Source organism: Leptidea sinapis, chromosome 39 (genome assembly GCF_905404315.1).
Source record: "Leptidea sinapis chromosome 39, ilLepSina1.1, whole genome shotgun sequence".
In the NCBI taxonomy this organism is placed as follows: Eukaryota; Metazoa; Arthropoda; class Insecta; order Lepidoptera; family Pieridae; genus Leptidea; species Leptidea sinapis.
The window spans coordinates 5295331-5314862 of record NC_066303.1 but is presented as its reverse complement, the minus strand read 5'-3'; the positions used below and the strand labels follow the sequence as shown (position 1 = coordinate 5314862).

At 33.1% G+C, this 19532-nt stretch overlaps 1 protein-coding gene across 1 annotated transcript in view; it reads left to right on the top strand.

The window, feature by feature from the left end:
• Window positions 1–19532, top strand: part of LOC126976199 (T cell receptor beta variable 29-1-like) — a 430134-nt gene that overhangs the window by 26386 nt on the left and 384216 nt on the right. The gene's annotated exons all lie outside the window — the stretch shown is intronic.

The window sequence follows — 19532 nt, the reverse complement described above, 5'->3', positions numbered from 1 at the left end:
AAATCAGTTATGTACAACACATGTATTTGACTTGCGTATTATAAATTCTAAATAATAACATTTGAATAATTAGCTGATAGGGATTATCGGGCGGTAATGAGCGTTTAGCTTTGATTACTAATTACTAGGCTTACATTAATTATATTATGTAAATATTTAGAATTGAGGGGATTTGTCGCTAATCCAATATACTATAGCGAAGCCATACGCGACTGTGATTTCAAATGACTGACTGTTTCAAAACTTACGTCGACAACTTAGCATTGATAAGTATATATACCATGGAATTAACAATACTTCTGTATAGTATATTTTATATACTTGTGTGCATATTTATACTTTTTCTAATAAAAATATGGGAATGAGACGAGCAGAACGTTCAGCTGATGGTTATTGATACGACCTGCACATTACAATGCAGTGCTGCTCAGGATTTTTGAAATACCCAAAAATTCTGAGCGGCACTACAACTGATGTTTGTTTGTTTGAAAGCGCTAATCTCTGGTACTACTGGTCCGATTTGAATGATTCTTTCAGTATTGGGTAGTCCATTTATCGAGGAAGGCTATAGGCTATGTTTTTTTTTCAATATTAGTTATCCGTAATAAAATTGCTATTTTGTAACACAAGGTGTAAAATCGAAAACCTATTTTTGCGTGCGCTGCAAAAACTATTGACAATAGAACAAAATGATGTACAGGCTATAATATAGGCAATATTTTATTACTTATAAAACTATCGCGTGAATTATACATTATATGGCAAAACAACGTTTGCCGGGTCAGCTAGTTGATACATAAGATGTTAAGTCTCATTTGTCCAGTAATGTCACTAGCTACGGCGCCCTTCATATCGAAACAATAATGTTACACATTATTGCTTCACGGCAGAAAAAGCCGCCGTTGTGGTACCCATAATCTAGCCGGCATCCTGTGCAAAGGAGCTTCCCACTGGTATAATGCACTTACTTATATGTGAGTGGGTGGTTAAAGGTACATTGCTACAATACTTAGCCCCATTTGATTTCGTTCGAGAGTTTCTAAGATATTCCACAAACGCAAAGACAATTAGAGAAAAAAAAATTTTTGACCTTTGTGACCTTATGACTCGTTCGCATGTTCGTTTGTCCTCCTCTTCCATCAAATATGTAACATGAGAATAATAAGAGTATAGTAATAATGATGGTCCGAGGACATGAGAGAACAAATGTGAGAGTTCAGTGAGATACGTTGTCCAATATTTAGGTCGAACGCATCTATTTTATAAATACTCTGACACCGACAAATCGCTTCTTCGTAGAATCGTTGTAGGCCAAGAGCTGGTGACAAGTAAATAGTTTTAAAAATTAAAACCGATTCGTTCGTCATAACGGCAACGTTGTGATGTTCTTTTAGGCCATGATTCCACATCTCCGTTGCTGAATTTTTTTTATTGTATTTGTATTGTAAGCATATTATAATAATGCATAAATACAACAGCGATATAAGTTATTTCTTATCACTAGCACAGACTTCCAAAATATGTAACTATTATGGAAATACATAATTATCTTAAAGTTGACATTTACAATTAAAATAAGAAAGTATAAAAGTTGATCTTAACTCGTTTTAAAAATTTTGTAAAATTCTGCTTGTAAGTGGTCCGTAATAGTGAAGCTTATCTAAATAAAAATAAATTATATTTAAAACTATTTTACGTAAAATTATTTTAGTCCTCCGTGATTGCAGATTATTACTTTTAAGAAGACAATGATTTATATGTTAAATACATATTCTGCTTACTGGGTAGTTCTCAACGTATAATAACAAACATTTTCAATAAATATATAATTCTTAATACGTTTTTCGGATATTTCTATGTAAAAATTGAAAAAAATTTGTATTGATATACTTGAGTTATCCCCCTTATATTAAATAAATAGTAAAAAGACCATGTTGAGTTTATTAAACTTGTAGAATTATTAACGTACGGCAAATGAGAAAATTGAATAACGGGTCTAAATCTGATTGAATAAATTGGGTCTCACGTAGCCACATAAAAAATAATGATCCATATTTTGACTGAAACAAAACAAACGTCATACTCAAATTAATATAAAATATAGTTATTGCGACATAAGCAATATATCATCATCAAACAATTATTTATTTTACCGTTGAATGCTTGACTCCACATCTGAAGGCAACAAATTATAACATTGAATGAGTTTACAAGTAACCTTGCGGATGACGTCACATAACATCATAAACATACTTATTGGAACTATTCGCGGCCGGCTCCTGGCCTATTTTCTCCTCTATAGAATGCTTTTACGTAATGAATGAGCAGCAAATATCTTTAGCCTTGGGAGCAATCTTTTTGATATTCAGATTCCTTGCTTTTTGCGTGTGATTCTTTGGAACAGAATTGAAATGATTTCTATTTTTACATTTTATATCTGTAGAGTATAAAATTTAATGATAATAATCATAGTACAATGCGATTCAATTTCTATAGAAATAAAAAAACTCAAAAGACTGTGTCATCTTTCAATGAAGGCAATACCTTTTTTTTTAATTATTCTGTAATAAACGGATCAAATACGATTTGGACTTTGTAGATACCTAAGATATTATTAGTATCTAATGTTGTAGTAATAAGTTATAGTAATTACTAATTAGGTAAATATTATTATACTTGTACGAAAATTTTACGACGACATGGAATTACTCATAATTTTGTATTTAAACATTTGATGATTACGTTGGTGTTCCGGCGAAAGGAAGTCACTAAAAATATTTTCAACCTATTTTAATAATTAATACATAAAATTGTACTATATTTCCCCGTCATGTTGTTATTTATTTTAGTAATCATACGGGTTCTAGGCAACTTGAAAGTTGTATAAAGTAATAAAAATATTTAATGTTTTTAACAGTGAAGCGAAAAAGGTTTTTAAGGAAGTTTAAATTTAATTTTGTGAGCTTTAATTTTAATTTATCAATATGATATGCAAAGCATAACTTACTTTTAACTAGTACGCCTAAGTCTACTTGGGATAATTTATTAAGACTCACATTAACTAAACTGAATGCAAGTTATTTGTGCGCTTTTATGAGAATACTTGAATAATTTTCAATAATTTAGTTTAGATAACTTTGATTACCAAAACATAAAAAAATGTAGAAATAAAATATTTAGTTTCTATTTAGGTATATCTATAACGAAATGTGTAAAAGACATTCAATTCACTTTGAACCTCCATGCAATCATCAAATGATTGCATAATAATATAAAAAAGTCTGGGTTTCATCGGCATTGAACATGTATTGAAGCATTTTATTACTTCATTAATAAAAATATTTAATAACTCGGGTCCTAAATTGGTGCCTTGTGGTATACCTAATGTAGTAGCTATTAAATAAGATATTTTTAGCCCCTTTAAAGCAACAAATGAACTGAATGAACAACTGACATTTTCAGTGCTAATACTAAGTTAGCATAACATATTATCGTGGATTCCGAGTTAAGTTAGTTGTGTATTAAATTTTTTTTTGGAAATTTATCGAAAGCATTTAGAAAAATTGGCATCACAGCCTTATAACCTTTTCTAATCATTTTGACACAGACAAATTCACATAATTTATATTCAGTCAATTGTTTGTTATTAATTTCACGATGATTATATGTTTTGACTAATCTTACTGCTACAAATAATAAAACATACATTTTTCAAAAGTATTTTGGGACACGAAGACAAACTAGATTCCTGAGTTATTTCATCATAGCTGCACTTTTTAAACTGAAAAAAATCTGCGAGTAGTTTAACATTAGTTTGAATTCTGTATAATACATAGAGAGGTTTCATGTTGTAAATATGAATCTGGTTAAAAAACTATGCAGAAAAACACAGATAAGTCAGCATTACTACTCAACGCTGAAAGAACAACATGATTAGAAAATGCTGCATCTTTACAGTATGAGTATTCAATGGTTGGAGCTTATACTGGGATGCACCAGTCTAATAATAAGTGCAATGCTTTGTCTTTTATCTTTAAACGAGCAATTCTTCTATATATATAATCTGAATGTCGAAAACGACTCCAACGATTTTCATAAAATTTTGAATTTTCGGGGTCGATAAATCGATCTAGCTAGGTTTCAATTTTGAAAAATGTAGTTTTATCCGTGTTTGAATGAGAAACAGCTACAATAGCATCAGAATACAAAGGTAAATTTTGCTACTATATAAGACACTATAATAGCTCAGATGGGAAATTGGGTGATCCGGAGCGCAGAAGACCCCGGTTCGAATCCAGGTATCCTATTAGTTTTTTCTAGTTCAAGTTTTGTAAAGTAAATAAAAATTCGAGCCAGGTTCGGTCGTCTGGATATTATTCTATAATACAAGATGAACGAATTAATACTGCAGCGAATTTTAGGCCAAGCAAATCTCACAGGCTGAAGTCACTACTAATTTAATAACAGATTTCATAGATACGGAAATAGTAATGAGTGAGTACATACCGGGCGGTGGTTGGTCGACCGGCGCTGGTGACGGGAACCGGAGGCGACCAGCTGGCGCGGTGCCAACAATGACCTCAGCGAACACATTGGTACAGGACACACGCTCAAGCGAAGATTTGACGCGGTTTTGACGGCCGTCTATTGGTATTAAGAGTGGCATGTTTACAGAAGCTATGATAAAGCAGTAGAAACTACATTCCTACATCAATACATATTATAAAACGAAGTCATCCATCGTGTCTGTCTGTCTGTTCATTTATTGAAGTAGGCGTTATTTTGCGGAAACCCATAATTATCCAAATGAGTTTTCTTGAGTGTTAATTCCGCCAATATTTGTCTTCAAACTCTGGCAGGTCTCATGCCAGAGTTTGGCAAATCAACATCTGCTGAGGATGCCTCGTGTAGAGGCGAAACACGTGTCGAATTGTTTGAAGACAAATATTGGCGGAACTAACACTCAAGAAAAGTCAAAACATTTGGATGTCTGTCTGTTCGCTATAAATTCAAAAACTGCTGCACTAATTCTCACGCTGTTTTCACTAATAGATAGCGTGGTTGTCGAGGAAGATTTTTGGTATATCATTTATTAAGTTTTTGTATACATTAACGATATTTGTTCAAGGTGTCGTAGAAAAATAAGCCGTCTGGGAGCTTTCAACGAAAACGCTGTCTAAGCCCTTTGAAATATAACAAAGTAATGTATGGTGGAATTGTGTATCCTATATACCTAGGTCTACAGAAAAGTCCGCGATGGCATATAGGCTCTTAAGGATAACATACTATATCTATTGTTTCATCTTTAACTAATTTAATAATAATACCATATTTCCGACTACATTTCTCCCGAATACTAAAATCAAATTTTATTTCTAATAACAGAACAGCGTCTGTTGGGTCAGCTAGTAATATGCGCCCGCATTATTTCTTCAAACTTCGGCGCATTATTACAAATAACATATCTTATATCTTTAAACGAGCAATTTTTGAATATTTATATATACTAGCTGACCAAGCAAGCGTTGTACATTAAAATGTTGATATTAAAATCGCGAAATAAAACTAACTGTTGATCGTAGATGGGTGAAAATTTGAAGTTGTATGTATTTTTTAATGCTGACTCATAATCAAACAAATAAAAAAAATGTCAAAAAAACGCCTAACATTTAGGGGTATGAAAAACAGATGTTGTCTGATTCTCAGACCTACCCAATATTCACTCAAAATTTCATGAGAATCGGTCAAGCGGTTTCGGAGGAGTTCAAAGTTTAACACCATGACACGAGAATTTTATATATTAGATATATAATCTGACTCTCGGAAATGGCTCCAACGATTTTCATAAAATTTAGTATACATGGGATTTTGGGGGCGATAAATCGATCTAGCTAGGTTTCAATAACGTTAGAAAGGTAAATTTCGCCACTATATACAAGACTATAATAGCTCAGATGGCACATTGGGTGATCCGGAAAGCACAAGACCCCGGTTCGAATTCAAATGTCCTATAGGTTTTTTTTTGTTCAAGTTTTGTACATCCTCAAACATCCGAGCAAGGCTCGTTCGTCCGGATATTTTTTTTATTTGTGAACCGAATGAAAATTACGAGTTAAACAATTTATTCCGCCTCGGTTATACAAGTGGAAAGTGTACCTATTAATTAGTTATTTTGAAAAATATTTAAGATAAAGTCATGCATGGCGCGCTTGCCTTATCAACTGTGTGGCGTTTCTATTCAGTGCAGTATTCAAGGAAGTACAATTAAATGACCCTTCAATAAAACCGGCAACGCTCCTGTGGCTCCTCGGGTGTTGCAAGAGCGTGGGTATCGACCGTACGTTTGTCTGTTTTCCTATTCCATAAAAACTGTGAGCTAACTGTGAGCTAGCTAACTCAAGGCTAAGGTTGATAATTAAATCTAGAAATAAATATAATGTAATTTGGAAATACTTCGAAGTTTCCATATTCTAAACAATATGTTATGTTTTTAAAGTGATAACCCCCACTGCTAGGATTAATACACAAATAAAATTTGAAAAACAAAATTTTATGAACGATGCGGGATTCGAACCCGACCTCCGGCGTTCCGTGCCAGTGCTCTAACCAACTGAGCTAACCTTTCGAGTACCGCCTCGTTATAAAATTCCGTTTGCTTTGTTCTACTCTCAGGTTGTGGCTTCATCTACAGGATCTACTTTACAGTTGATAGCCTGCTCAACCCCAATATTTGCATATTAGGAAATTGACTTGAGATGTCGCTTTTGTAAATCTAAACAATATTTTGTTTGTCAAATTTTATTTGTGTTTCCATATTCTTTTAAAGATCTCATATTCCTTCAAGCCCTCATCACATTTACCGTATGGTATAAGGTGTAAGGTAAGTTCAAAATGGCACCCATAAAATTGATGGAACATTAAGTGCCTTCTCGTCTCCTAGGTGTGAACTAAAGTGTGATCCATACCTTAAATTAATATTGTTTACAATGTAACAACAAATATGTTTCCATGTTATTTATTACTGGGCTTTGCGTAAACTAACATTATGCTTTGAGTATTAATAATTAAGGAACCGTACAAATAAAAACATACTGATAATAGATGTAACAACGAAATCAAAACTATCAACCTTAGGAATGCATGTCTGAAGTTAAAACTTTGTAGCTTCGCAGACACACACTGTTTTTTGGTATTTTTCTTTTGGTTTTTAAGAAATATTATAGGTAATATTTTTTATACGCATTAATAAAGTACTAAAGTTTCAATTTATTACGTATTGCCGGTAAAACATATATAAAATTAAATTTATTTTGAACATGTTGGAGTTTTTTTACTACACGGTAGTTTTGAGGGCAAACAACCGATCTAGCTATATCAAAATCCCATCTCGGTGGGAAAAGGGTATTTTTCCGAATTTTCTCGCCCATGGTGTTTCAGGTAGTACTACTAGTTAATTATTTACATGCTTTTATTGTTAATTGGTAATAAAACTCAATAACATTTTTGCAGTGTTTTCTCTCACTCCAAAACTATATCTTCAAAGTCAATGAACTAATGTTTAATTAGTTTATTTATTTTATTATAAATGGAAAACTAACAGATTAGCACAGTAACAGCTAGAAAAGTATATAAATTATTATTTATTTAAAAGTTTATACAGATAGTAGGTAAGTTTACCAGTGGGAGGCTGCTTTGCGCAGGTTGCCGGCTAGATTATGGGTACCACAACGGCGCCTATTTCTGCCGTGAAACTGTAATGTGTAAGCATTATTGTGTTTTGGTCTAAAGGGCGCCTTATGTCTCGAGGTGACGAGAGCTATTGTATTGCCGCTCAGAATTTTTTTTTCAAGAATCCTGAGCGGCACTGCATTGAAATGAGTTGGTATAGAATACCATGAACTGAACGTCCTGCTCGTCTCGTCCCTTAATTTCATAAAAAAAAGTTTAAGTCAAACCTTTTTTCTGTAACAGCAATGCCTTTACATAGATGGGATACTAGTCACTTAGATGTTAAACAATCATAACATTATATGAGTATCTCTTTCTCCTCTACAAATTCTTTCGAAGAAAGTGTGATATAAGAACCCGTACTGTATCCCTAACGTACCTGGTAGTTACGTTACATAAAAGTGGAAGCGTTGGTCTAGAAAAATAAGAGCAACCGTTTAAAGCTCATTATTATACTAATTGCACTCATTAGCTGAAACCTACTTCTGTTGCAAAGTGCCCGAGGAGCCTAGACTTGAGAGAGATCGTAAAGCACGTTAACTATGTATTCTTGCTTTAAAAGCTCAATGGGATTGGGAGTTTTGTTACGTTCTGGCACACTTGTTTCAGCAGTTTGTTATACGCTTTATATTAGCTTCACCTGTATGTTTGTATGTTTGTAACCGACTTCTTTGGGTGTGATTTTGACCCACTTTAAACGGCTAGATTTAGTTCAAACTTTGTGGATTTATCGAGGACTGATGACATTATACTAATTTGACTAAAAAATGAAAAATAAATAATAGTTAAAAAAAACTAAAAAGCACGCTTTATATAAAATTCAATTAAAAAATAGAAAAATAAATTTAATTTTTTCAATTTTAATTTTACACTTTTTTCATAGTGTAAAAAAATAAATTTTATTGTAAAAAAAAGCGTGGGGTGCTTTTAAGATATTAAAAAATTAAAATAATAATTCTTCTACACCCCACGCTTTTTTTACAATAAAATATATTTTTTTACACTATTTTCAATTTAATTTTATTTTCTATTTTTTAGTTGAATTTTATATAAAGCGTGCTTTTTAGTTTTTTTAACTATTATTTTTTTATCAAAACACATCGTTTGATAAGTTCAAAGCTCTATTAAAAGCACATCGTTTGAAAAGCTCAAAGAAGGAAATACCTGTTATGACTTTTTATTATCTAAGAGTATATTTATAAAAAAATCTTATTGGATCACAAAATTAATACTTTTTGCTATTGATTGTGATTTCTATTATTAATAATACTAGATATAAAGAATTGACTTCAAAACATACAATGTGGCTTTAACTAATGTAATAATTATATTTTTGTAATAAATTTCCAGTCACTGTTCAGGTATTTCTGTAAAAAAAAATCTTTTGAAAAAGGCTCCGCTGTAAGTGCTATAATCTACGTGATTTGTCAGCTGTAGTCGGCTCTAGTTGACTAAAGGAGCTACTAACTAAATCTAAATATATATAAAAATGAATTGCTGTTCGTGGCGCGTAAGGCGCGCTGAGATCTTTGTTATTGGAAATTGAATGAGGCTGAGATGTCACGCTTGGCTATGTAACGCTTGTTCGGGTAAAGACTCTGAGTGTATGCCTAGCATAATCTTTGATTTTGTTTTTATAGTTATGTAATATGTATATAAAAAGCTCATCTATATATGTAAAAATGAATTGCTGTTCGTTAGTCTCGCTAAAACTCGAGAACGGCTGGACCGATTTGGCAAATTTGGTCTCTAATTATTTGTGGAAGTCCAGAGAAGGCTTAAAAGGTGAATAAATAGGAAAATGCTGCTAAATTAAATAAAAACAATAAATTTGTTTTTCCTTTGATGTGTCCATAAATAATTTCTATGAGAAAATTTATTGGCGCACGGTTTGACAGTTCTGCTGTGAAACAATTTCATTACGACAGCAGGGTGCATATTTTACGAAGTAATTTTTGATGTTATGATATATTATTGACAAATTCATATAAAAAAAATTATTTTATTTATTATATACAGAACAACGTCTGTCGGGTCAGCTAGTTATGAATACAAATTTATGAATTTAAAAAAAAAAATAAATTGCGTGTAAGTTTGAAGTACGAGTATATTTATACATAAGTATACGTCATGATATAATAACAAAATGTAGGATATTATGTCCCCAGGAATAATGCTCTCTATCATAAAGTTAAAAAGTGCTCCCCACAACAAAGGCAATAAAAAAAACCGCCTGCCATAAAACATGTCCGAAGTGAAAACTTCAACAAATTGTTTTAACATAATTTTTGGGATTTATTGATATATTTATAAATAATATTATTTTAATGATATCAGAGTAAAAACAAGTTGTTTCATATTATTAAACTCATCTTGATCAAGTTTTTATTTCAATCGTGTGGTCTTAACACACACCGTTTTATTTTTGAGATGTTAAATATGTATTTTGAGAGATTACGATACCACAGACGACATTGCTATGTTATCAATAGCTCTCTGCGTACAATTTATAATTTTGATGTAAATTGAACTTTATATATATTTTTAATAGAAAGGGAGGACAATCCAACTTATGGATCGCAAGTGTCAGGTGCTCCACGCCGTCCAGATTCGCTTGCAACACCAGAGGAATCCCAGGAGCGTTGCCGGCCTTAAAGAAATGTGTACGCGCTTTTTTTTTTTGGCAGTTACCTATGTCTTATCGTCCCGCACAAGGAAGCTCATTCCACGACCTTGTAGTACGTGGACGAAAGTTAATTGAACCGCACTGTGGACGAACGCCACACATCCAGATGGTGGGGATGATATTCTAATTTGTGGCGTGTCGTGCGAAGGTGAAACAGCTCTTCGGAAAACTCCCCGTGATAAATGCAGTACCTATAAGACACAGTGAAGTGACGCCTAATTCAATATTAAATTTACCAATGGGATCCTCCTTTGCACAGGATTCCGGCTAGATCATAGGTACCACAACGGCGCCTATTTCTGCCGTGAAGCAGTAATGTGTAAACATTATTGTGTTTCGGTCTGAGCGCCGTAGCTAGTGAAAGTAATGAGCAAGGCGTATCAGTTACCATCAACTGAACGTCCTGCTCGTCTCGTCCCCTATTTTCATAAAAATAAAAATCCAAATTAAAATAATTTGTGTTAAAATAATGTTCCTCGTTAGCTATAATTATGTGGAGGCCCTCGTGTTTCGTCTCGTGACTGCAAATTGCATTTCTGTTACGAAGAGCTCTCTCCCTTTTAACATTTGTAATATAAATGGCATTCTGTTGCGAGATTCTTGTCTGCAATTTTTGTATTTTTATTGATTCCTAAAAATCAATATAATATACAAGTTCGATTGTTCTCGTGAGTCTTGTCTTCAACAATGAAGTAAACAATCCGTCCCGCAGACCGGAGACCAGAGACGACACTGGCAGACCTCCAAGTTATAATGCGGACGAGTTGAGATGACACCGTGCAGACAGACACATTATGAATGCTCTTATCTATTATATTTATTGAGATTCTAATTACTAGATGCTCGAACTCAGTATCACTTCCGAATTGGCTGTTTATGGTGTGACAAAGAGTTATAGTTTTTGTGTCGAGAAAGTTCTCAGACTATCTCTCTATATATTTAACACGACATGAGAATACTTTAGCTCTCTTTTTTGGATTTTTTTCAGACGAGGTGTTGTATGTTATAACATAGTGGAAGTTTATAATATTTTTTTTTATAAAAATAAGGGACGAGACGAACAGGACGTTTAGCTGATGTTAATTGATACGCCCTGCCCTTTACAGGGCAGTGCCGATCAGGATTCTTGAAAAACCCAAAAATTCAAAGTCACTTAATTCTTCATTAAGTCTCATTTGCCCACTAATTTCACTAGCTACTGCGCCCTTCAGAACGAAACACAGTAATGCTTACACATCACTGCTTCACGGCAGGAATAGGCGCCGTCGTGGTACCCATAATCTAGCCGGCTTCCTGTGCAAAGGAGCCGATCACTAGTAGAAGCAGTTCAGAAAACTGTACAATTACATTCAATCATGTATTAAAAATTAATTTATTATATTATTTATATTAAATAATTCAATCAGATTAATATAAATAATTATTAGCATGGAACCTCTAGTACTTATTAAATACTTCTAGTAAAAAGTAGTGATGTTACTAGTATTTATCTCTGACGCTAAGAAACGGTGCATTTTAATGTGTTGCAATTGAAGGTTTTTTGTCCGAAATGATGGACCAGTCGTTAAAACAGAAAGATGCCATTGAAAAAACTATAAATATATAAAAACTCCAGTCTTGCATGGGCATACTCTGTCCAAAATTTCAGAGGTCTATATATATATATACAGCCTGGTGAACGACAGACAGATTGATGAACAGACGAACGGAGTTGTTTAATATTGTTCTCGTTGGTTAAACTTTGGGTACAAAAACTACAATTAAACAAAAAACGGCCAAGTGCGAGTCGGCCTCGCTCTTGAAGGGTTTCGTAGCAAGTAACATTATATAAAAGTTTTTGTAGTTCGTTGTAACGATTTTTGATGTTTTAAAAAAAAAAACTACTTACTAGATCTCGTTCAAACCAAATTTTCAGTGGAAGTTTGCATGGAACATATATACATTGTACATCGTATATTTTTGATAGTTTCATCATTCTCTTATTTTAGAAGTTACAGGGGGGGTGACACACATTTTACCACTTTGGAAGTACTCAGTTTAGAAAAAAATTATATTAGAAACATCAATATAAAGTTCATCCATAGATATGAGTTTGATGAACAAAAATTTTTGAGTTTTAGTTCTTAGTATGGGCAGCCCACAAAATTTATTGCTTTTTTTTATTTTTGTATGAAAATCTTAACGCGCTTCAGAGAATACATCTACTTACCAAGTTTCAACAGTATAGTTCTTATAGTTTCGGAAGAAAGTGTCTTTGACATACAGACAGACAGACATGACCAATCTATAAGGGTTCCATTTTTTGCCATTTGGCAACGGAACCCTGAAAAAGGCTAATGAAAATTTGAATTTCAAAGAATATATACATAAGTTTTGAGTATCTTAGAGCCCATAAAAATGTTCATCCCGCAATTATCAATTAGGGTTACCAAATTATCGTGGTAAATACCATTAATATCAATGAAAGGGATACCTCATAATGGTAAATAATCATGAAACATTTGTAGCTACACAAACTTTTATTACAGCATCTGTTTATTGCTAAAATATAAGTAACTTTATAAAGAACAGTGTTTTCGAGACCCTGTGTTATTGAGTAGGGTTACCATAACGTCTTTTGGGCCCTTTTCGCGATAGTAAACAGGATTAATACTTTCCAGGGGTGCTAATAAAGAGGGTAATCTAAATTTCCTCATGTGCTCTGATTAACTGTAATTTTTTCCCCTTTTGCTGGTTTCCTTTAAATTGAAATGATGGTTTTAAGCGATAGGTTATATCAATGGTTAGATGTCCATGCGTCACTCTGCCATTCTGTTTTTTTTTGCTTGGTCGTAAGACCAAAGAGGATGTAATTATACTACGTGATAAGAGGCGGGATTGCCGATCTAAAAATTTAAATTAAGTTTAGTATGAAACGTGCGGTCATTTGTCATAAGTTGGTTATACTAGTAATTACAGTATCAGGATTGGCCACGAAGTATAATCCGGCTATGTTTGAAAACGAACAGTTGCTTATAACGTAGTGGATTTCGGCTGTCTTCGTTTTGTATAAGATTATAGCCGTCATCTGTCAATCTGTCAATCACTGTACGTTTCATACAATTGAGTGAATCGCTTTTTTCTTAGAGAGTTTCACTAGGCTGGTAAGACTTCGTGGTTGTAGAGTAAAATGTTGTGCGATTGGCTTTTAGTGTTTCCATTACTACAACCAAAGAGGTTCTTTATATAAAACATTAAAATTGAAAAATTCTGAACGCTGAAGTCAAATTCAAATAGTTTTATTCAAAATAAGACATATTATCACTTATTGAAAGGCAAAAACGAAAACCTATTCGAAAAAATATGCCTCAGACCTGAGAAGAACGGAATCTCACTTGCCGTCTCTTACAAGCTATTTTTTAACTTGTGTCAAATCTCGCAAGTATATTTTAAAGCCTTAAACGATTAAGATATTAAATAACATGAAACTTTTATCTTTTGTAGCTCCTTTTTGTAGACAAGACTTCTCGTCTTGTCTCAATTTAACCCCCAGAAATTTGTAAAACTCTCAGGTTATGGCTTCATCTACAGGATCTACTTTACAGTTGATAACCTCAATATAAATTTAGTAATATTTGCATATTACTAAATTGACTTAAGATGTCGCTTTTTCAAATATAAACAATTTGTTATTTTTTTAAAGTAGTAACCCTCAATTCTGGAATTCAATCCAATCAAATGGTGGTTTGAACTATTGAAATACCTCTAAACCGCAATATTGTTTGGTTACATCGCTCGGTAGAGATATCCATAAGCGAGTTTTACCACACAAAGTCGCAGCCGGACACTTGTTTTAAAATATAGATCCATCATTACAATGTTTAATAACCATAAAATAGCATCAGAACGATAATTTATTTCGACTCAAACTATACAATTAAATTACACCCCATTAATTCTAAATGAATGGACACCCTACCGAGGGCTGCCAAAACCCTTCTTATTTATAATCGCCTTTACAATTAAAGCCGGTAATTATTTGGAAAACTTACGTCTACAATATATTGTACTTAGAGAAAGATTGCTTTATTTTATTAAAACTTAACTTATGTAACACTGGCTAGTAAATGAGTAAGTATTTGAAAGTTGCAACGTTGACTCTGAACTATGTAGTCACCGGTTCTATCGTCGCCCACCGCGTAACAATATGAATTCGGTTTTTGAATTCATAAGTACGTTTATTCAATTCTTTATAAAGTCGCCAACGCTGTTGATTCCTCTGGTGTTGAATCTATGTTCTATTAATTTATAATTATGTTTAATTATCATAAAATTAAGGACAGAAACATTAGAGCAGAGAAGTGGGAACTCTACTATTAGACTTCAATGTAAGTCCGCATGGATGCAGCCATCTGTCTGTATCTCATTAACCGCAAAGTTAAACGGTTGAAATGTTGAAAAAAATAATTATACGTATCTTTGACAAAAATATAATTATAATATATATATATATATTTAGGCACTTGAGGTGAAATAGAAATAGAGAAAACTACTACTTTCAACAACAAAATTAGTTACAAAAATAAAATAATTCTAACGTATCAATAATTTAAAGGGATACCAATCTAAATTACAAAAACAGGTTGTCTTTCCAAACGCAAGGGGGTTCGCCCAGCCTAGTGAAACTGTCTAGGAAAAAAGTGATTCACTCGATTGTATGAAATTGATAAATCATGAAAAAAAACCGAGATAACCGAAATCCACTACGTTTTAAGCAAGTGTTCGCATTCAAACTAAGCCGGTATATACTTCGTCGCCATATTGTTATTACTATTTCAAACATATGTCAAATCCCACTGCACGTTTAATTTATACCTCGGCGGTACCGCCTCTTATTACGTTGTACTTGAATACTCTTCGGTTTCGCTTTATACTGGTTGACGTACACGATATTCGTTGAAGCGCGCACGGGCTCATATAATAATAATAATAATTATAATATTGACACACTTTTTACACAAATTATCTTGCCCCAAGTTAAGCATCTATAGCCTGTGTTATGGGTTACAAGACAATGATATATTTAATACAATATACTTACTTAAACATACATAAATTCATATAAACATACATAAATACATTTAAACATCCATGACTCGGAAACAAACATCCATATTCATCACATAAATGCTTGCACCTATCGGGATTCGAACCCGGGACCTCTAGCTTAGTAGGTAGGATCGCTAACCACTTGGCTATACAAGTCATCTATACAGACTCACCGACACCACCACTGCTTGTCATATCCTCGATGACATCTGCTGTCATCCCTTCCACGATGACGTCTGCTGTCATCCTTTCCAAGATGATATCTCCTCACTATGCGTCTAACAATATTGTTAAAACTATACCTTATAGTAAAACAGTACAATGTATATATTACTATCGATGCCAATCAGTGGCTTAAGTGGCTTGCTCTCGTACTATGAAAGAGGGGGAATTTGTCTTCCTCTTTCATAAGTACAAGCGTAACGTAAGCGTAACGTAAGAGTCACTTCATGTTAAGTAATCATCACCACTTGCAACACCAGAGGATCCACAAGAACGTTGCCAGCCAACAAAATTACAGATGAAATAATAAAATATAATACAGAATATAATTGAACAACAAATTACTATTAGATCATTTTTACGTCTAGATAGAGTATGACAGCTGTGAAAACGTCAAAAAAATTGAATTTTGAACTAACCTCCATTTTGAGCAATTCACGTACTCTAACACAAAGTATCATACAAATCGCCAGTGTATCCCCTCGTTTACACCAAGAAACAAGTCAAAAACTTGTTTTATACAAAACTTGTCAAAACATAATTATTTGTTTTTAGCATGTATTACAATTGTCTGAAACCTTCTTGCGTTCACACTGTGTTGCCTACAAGTTCTTATACAAGTATAAAACACATTTGAATTCACATGTACTATACAACTAAGACATGTTTAATACAGTCTGATACATTGACAGCGTTCACACCAACATAAAACATACATGTTTTTAACAAGTATTGTTTATTTTCTTGAAGTTTATGTATAATACTTATTTAAAACAAGTTTTAAACATTTACCGGACAGACCGCTTTTTTATGGTGGAGTGGTCAAAGACATAAGTTATTTATTACTATCAATATCTACCTCGGTTTATATTAAGATACTAGCTGACCCGACAGACGTTGTTCTGTTCATAATAAAAAAAAACTCTTGCGGATGGAATTTTGGCAAAACCGTTCTTAGTTAGTTAGAGGTCAGCTCTACTCGGTGAAAAGAAATTTCAAGTCTTTAGCTCTAATGGTTCCAGAGATATCGTGATGAGTGACTATATACGTGGAAATCTCTTATATATACATATATATAGATAGATAGATTGTTTTGATACTTTTATAATCATTAACAAGCATGAGTAATGCATTAACTACATTTTGCCTTTGATATTCAATGCAAATAGAAAGAAGAATATGAGTCACCAGTAAGTAGGAATCTCAAATAAACAGCCAGGTAACAAAAAAAAGCACGTAAGCCTTCCTTCAGGGCCGGCAACGCTCCTGTTATACCAGAGGACGGTATTGCAAGAGAATGTGTGCGGCGGTGTCATCGCGTATCACCAGATGACCCGTGCGTACGCTCGTTTGTCCTTCTTTTCTATAAAAAAATAATTGCTCAGCTGGAGTGATGGCATTTCAATACTGTGAATTCTGCTAAGAAAAGTACGGTGCTACTTTTTGAAGCAAATTCTCCAAATTTACTGGTCTCATTCTAAGAAAATTTCTGAATCCACTTCTGTCTTCAATTCTTAAATCTATAAATTCAATAAGGAACGATAGGCCCCTTCTTGGTGTCGTCTCCTCAAAAATGATCGCAACCAGTACTTGCGTGGTTTCTTGAATTTCCTTCATTATGTATGATGTACAAGTATAATACACTCATGAAACAAAATTCCGCAGTACCTTCACTTTCTATTGTCTGTACCAGTAGTCAATTGTGTTGTCAAATTCATTAACTTCTGCACTGACGTGTCTTAAACAAGTTTAGCTACAAGTCTACAACAAATATAAAATATGAGATCATATACATGTAGGCAATAATTAATTTTGCCTAACAATTTTGTTAAAAAGTTTTTCTTTGTGAACTGCAGTGAAAAACTACGTGTTCAATAAATTTTGTTTTTTATCATTTATCGGATGTTGGTAGTGTTATTGTTAAAAAGAAACACTTTTGATAAGAAAACAAGCAATGATTGATCTATTTAATTGCATTTATTTATTTTTTTGAGTTTTGGATGGCTATCTTAACTTTCACTTGAACTAAAATTTCGGCTACTGTATTAATAGATAAATAGATATAGACAGTTATTGTGAAAAAAGACATTGTAATGTCAGACGAGGTCGTTTAAATTCAGTTAACATAGAGCGACCAATATTATTTATTACAAAAATTGGTATAGCATGGTCACCCTAGCCAGGGCTGCCACGACCCTTCTTATTTATAATCTGTGCTACAATGAGAGCCTACATTTAGACAAGGGCTCAAGTAAAAGCATTTGCTTAATGATGAGTGAGGTTAAGTTGACACTTGCTATTACTTTCCGGGTCCTTAACTAACTTGGTCATTAAGTTATTTTTTTATAATTTGATGTGGAGAGATGATCAAAAGTTTCAACGGATAGTAAGTGATACGTACTGCTTATATTCAATTCAATTCAAAACAAAATATATTTATTTTCTCACCCAATAAAAACTTAGAATACACAGCTTATCAAAATCTTTATTTAAGCATTGTTTTAATTGTGAGAGACTTTAATTGTTCTTGAAATAGGTAACGAATACCTGTGCTACAAGTCACCGGGCCCCTAGAGCACAAGGTGATGATATAACGGATATACAAAAAATAAATATATTATAATAAAACTTAATTAAATAAAGAAAACTTACTAAGACGAAGAAAGTAATTGATAGGAAACATTTTCCGTTTTGGGAAATACAAACCAGACAAAATACGCCATATCAAAGTGTGTTTAAAAACAGAGAATCGGTATTAGTGTGGGTGATGGTTATGTGTAAGTTTGTGTGTTTATGTGTGTGTGTGTAGTGACTTGGTGTATGTGTTGTACAAAATGTTTACCTTATAATATTAAGTAAGTTTTCAGTTTTAGTGTAGTCCAAGTGTTTCAGCCATTATATATTATATACATACATTAAATGCAAAAAACAAAAAAAATATGAGTTAACTGCGATTGGGCTTGTGGAATTCGTTTAAAACCATAATTATAATCTGTCTGTGGAAGGAAGTGGTTCTGATTGATGCTGTGTAATTGTGGCAACAGTTTCACGTTGAACATAATTCGCGACGTATTTTCATGACTATGTGAGCAGTGCCAATTGTCCTCAAGTAGTCAATGGTGACATAGATATAATCTAGATGAAGCCACAGCCTGAGAGTTGAACAAAGCATACAAGAATTTATCAACGATACATCACTCGAACGGTTGGAAAGACCACTCGCACGGGACGCGAGAGGTCTCAGATCCGAGTCCCACATCGTTCAAGAAATTTTCAAAAGGTCTCAGAAATTAATTTAATTCAATTAATAAGAAATGGTTTTAAATCAAATTAAAAAAAAAAAAATTTGAGTCTTTTTACAAGTCTATCAAATTTAAATGAATATAGTTTCTCTTCAGAAAACGTAAGTTCCAACGATATATAAATTTTCTTGGCCAATATTGATCATGAATGAAGAATGAAACACACAATCCTTCGCTTTCCTCGCGGTGTGGTCATTGTTTGAGCGGGTTTAAATTTTCTACTAAATTGCTGACATACGGTATGTCACATACCTAATTATAGAATAGTTTCAATAATTTTTTGTTCTTATAGTCACTCAGTCTAATGGTCGTAAAACAGTTTAAGAATTATTTTTAAGAACTGTAACCGAGCGTATTTATAAATGCCTAGTTGTTGAATTGAAAACTTCTTAACGCGCTCAGTGCTTTATTTTTTTTGTTTTGAAAGCAGCTGAGTTGCTTTACTCGTCTACATAACGCTCATTCATGTAAATAATAAATATGAATTATAATATGAATAGTTGTAT